The sequence below is a fragment of the Nomascus leucogenys genome, chromosome 11, assembly GCF_006542625.1.
Source record: "Nomascus leucogenys isolate Asia chromosome 11, Asia_NLE_v1, whole genome shotgun sequence".
Lineage (NCBI taxonomy): Eukaryota > Metazoa > Chordata > Mammalia > Primates > Hylobatidae > Nomascus > Nomascus leucogenys.
In genome coordinates this window covers 5587058-5590087 of record NC_044391.1, presented here as the reverse complement: position 1 = coordinate 5590087, position 3030 = coordinate 5587058, and positions in this window count along the sequence as shown.

Genomic DNA, 3030 nt, shown 5'->3' with positions numbered 1-3030 from the left:
AGATTGTTGGAGAAGACTATTTTTTCTTGAAGAAGTGTGTATGGTTATAGTCAACTTCCCAATATCATAGCAAAAGTAGATAGGAGATAATGTCATTTCTAAACAAGTGCAAAATCAGCAATGTCTTTCTAAATGCAACTGGCAGAATCACCCGAAGTTAAGCTTGGACACATTGATCAACTGTTTGTCATAACAACAACAAAAAAACATGATGTGTAGAATTTGATGAATTATTTGGTGTGTACTCCCTCTATGGCCCTTGTAATCAACCAATGTGGCATCACTGAAGGTGGGGTGGGGAACAGATTCCCTGTTTACATACCATTAGGTAGTGTTTCCACCATGCAGATACAATTGATGTAAATAAGCTCAAGAGCATGGCTAACAGCAGAACATAGTAAAATAATTAGGAAGCAATAAGCTTTGAGGATTTACTATCTTCGTTTTTAATATAACTTATTTCATTTTAAATTTAAAAATTAAATTTTTAATAGCAATTGCATGTAACCACTGGCTTTAAAAAAATACTGAAAATTGAATAATTGACTCTTACCAGCAGGTACAGGCTGGCTTCAGCACACTGCTTGCCCCAAACTTTGTTGATTTAATGAAGCAGCCTGCAATCCCGCCCTCATGGGGAATATGTAAACACTAACCATAAATGAACTAAGGACTCTTGGCCTCTTTATTTTTATTCTTAAGTTTACTGGTTCTCATTAAAACTGTTCTCCCCTGAAAACAATGCAACAAACAATAGGCAGAAATAAAAATTGTGACTGTAAGTACAATCTATCTTATTTCTTTCATTTAGTATGGTAATTTACACACTGTACTTAATCTCCAAGTGAGATAGCAAGAAGTAGATATGATCTTTTATCTTGTGATTCAGTCTCATCAACTTGTGAAAGCATAAAGGACTAGTCTAAAAGCTTTACACACATTGCTGCATTTAGTTCTCAGTTTGTTCCCATTTTATAGAAGAGAAGTTTGAGGCCTAGCAAGTTGAATTAGTTGACCCGCAATTGAAGCTGTTAAAAGGCAGATCTGGAACTTAAGCCCAGGGTTAATGGATTCTTGGCCAGAGTTTAATTAAAGCTAAAAAGTGATTAAGGATCGGGTGTGGTGGCTCACGTCTGTATTCCCAGCACTTTGGGAGGCCGAGGTGGGTGGATGATCTGAGGTTAGGAGTTTGAGACTAGCCTGGACAACATGGCAAAACCCCCATTTCCACCACTAAAAATATAAAAATTAGGCGTGGTGGAGGGGTGGACACCTGTAATCCCAGCTACTGGGGACACTGGGGCAGGAGAATCACTTGAACCTAGGAGGCGGAGGTGGCAGTGAGCCAAAATTGCGCCACTGCACTCCAGCCTGGGTGACAGAGTGAGACTCCCTTTCAAAAAAAGAAAAAAAAGTGATTAAAAATCTGAGTGTGAATAAGAGTCTAAACACCTGTCGTAAAGGCAGCAGAAAAAAGCATTGTTGATATTGCCATTCATGAGAATTGAATTGAAAGTCATTTTGCAGTCAAAGCTGTCATTAAAGTACAATAGCCCTATGAAGCTGTAATTTTATGTGGCTAAGGGACATGAGAGTGTATCAGTTATCTACAACAACAGTACTGTGTAACAAACAATCACAAAAACTTCAATGGATACAAAATAACTGTCTATAGTCACATATCTTGAATAAACTTCAGGCAGGTTAGATTTTGCCTGGTATTGCTCTCACATGTAGAGTTTAGCAGGTTGAAGTTATAATGACTCTAGCTGGAGTGACAAGGATGACTTGGTTCTGCTTTAGGTATTTTTTATCCTCCAGCAGGCTAACTAGGGAATGTTCTCGTGGTTCTTGAGGCTTGAACTGGCATACTATCACTTTTACCTCCTCCTATTTAGCCAAAGCAAATTGCAAGGGTGGCCTATTTTCAAGGGTTGGTAAAACAGGCTTTATCTTGTTAGTGAAAAGAACAATAAAGTCACATGGTAAAGGGCATGGATATAGACAGGGGTAAAGAATTGGCACCATTAATGTAATGATAAATCAAAGTGGGAGCAGTGAAGAATGTGGAGTGATCACCTTCAAGTAGTTATACACAGTCAACTTGATATACTCTACTCCCTGCTACTCACTTTTGAAAAGTCTATGACTTGTCTTGGGGCAGCCACATGATAACCTGAAAGAAATTATGAACTTTGAGTCCTGGCGCAGATCAACCACTCACTAACTGAATGCAGAGGTCAATTATCCCATGCTGAGGCTTTGAACCCTACCACTCTGTAACATATATCATAATGTCTGTTGCTCATAGTATGTATTTATTCCCCACTGAAAATTGAATCGTCAGTGTGTGGAAGAAGGTGTAAATAGAAGACTACATGCCTGATTTCTTTATTCTGGTCAGTGAAGCACCCTTGTTTTCCTTCTTTCCCATGTTATTCATATATTTTCTCTTTGCCCCTGCAGACTTGCTGTCCCTATTCTGTATCCAGCTCTCTGTGCATAGAATAGTTATTTATAGAATGCATCAAAAGGCTTCAATCGCAGATGTATAGATTGTGAAGATTTTCTCCTTCTCTGTGGCTTGTCTGTTAACTCTGCTGATTATTTGTTTTGCTGTGCAGAAGCTTTTTGTTTAATTAAGTCCCATCTATTTATCTTTGTTTTTGCTGCATTTGCTTTTGGGTTCTTGGTCATGAACTCTTTGCCTAAACCAATGTCTAGAAGGGTTTTTCTGATGTTATCTTGAAGAATCTTTATGGTTTCAGGTCTTAGATTTAAGTCTTTGATCCATCTTGAGTTGATTTTTGTATAGGGTGAGAGAGGAGGATCCAGTTTCATTCTTCTATGTGAGCTTGCCAATTATCCCAGCACCATTTGTTGAAGAGGGGGTCCTCTCCCCACTTTGTGTTTTTGTTTGCTTTGTCAAAAATCAGTTGGCTGTAAGTATTTGGCTTTATTTCTTGGTTCTCTATTCATTTCCATTGGTCTATGTGCCTGTTTTCATACCAGTACCATGCTGTTTTGATG